The sequence below is a fragment of the Peromyscus leucopus genome, chromosome 7 (genome assembly GCF_004664715.2).
Source record: "Peromyscus leucopus breed LL Stock chromosome 7, UCI_PerLeu_2.1, whole genome shotgun sequence".
Classification (NCBI taxonomy): Eukaryota; Metazoa; Chordata; class Mammalia; order Rodentia; family Cricetidae; genus Peromyscus; species Peromyscus leucopus.
The window spans coordinates 64,947,001-64,947,312 of record NC_051069.1 but is presented as its reverse complement, the minus strand read 5'-3'; positions in this window follow the sequence as shown (position 1 = coordinate 64,947,312).

Below are 312 nucleotides of genomic sequence, written 5' to 3'. Positions count from 1 at the left end.
CTTTGGGATCATTTTCAGATTGATTGAATTCATTGTTCTGGAAGCTTTTCTCTTGTATTTGAAATTAAAGTATAAGTTTTAAAAATGTCTCCAAGAAATAAGGACTAGACTTTACAGGGAAATAGACCTCTGTTCACTGTAAGAAACAACAATTGCACTTTATAAAGTCCTAAGGGTGAGACTATTACTAAGACATTTTAACTATTCTGATTTCAATTGGTTTACATACTTGAGATTTTTTTTAAAAAATAGAACTTATAAGAGTTAACATTTTGTAAATGAACAATAGTATTATTCTTAGATAGATTAAAT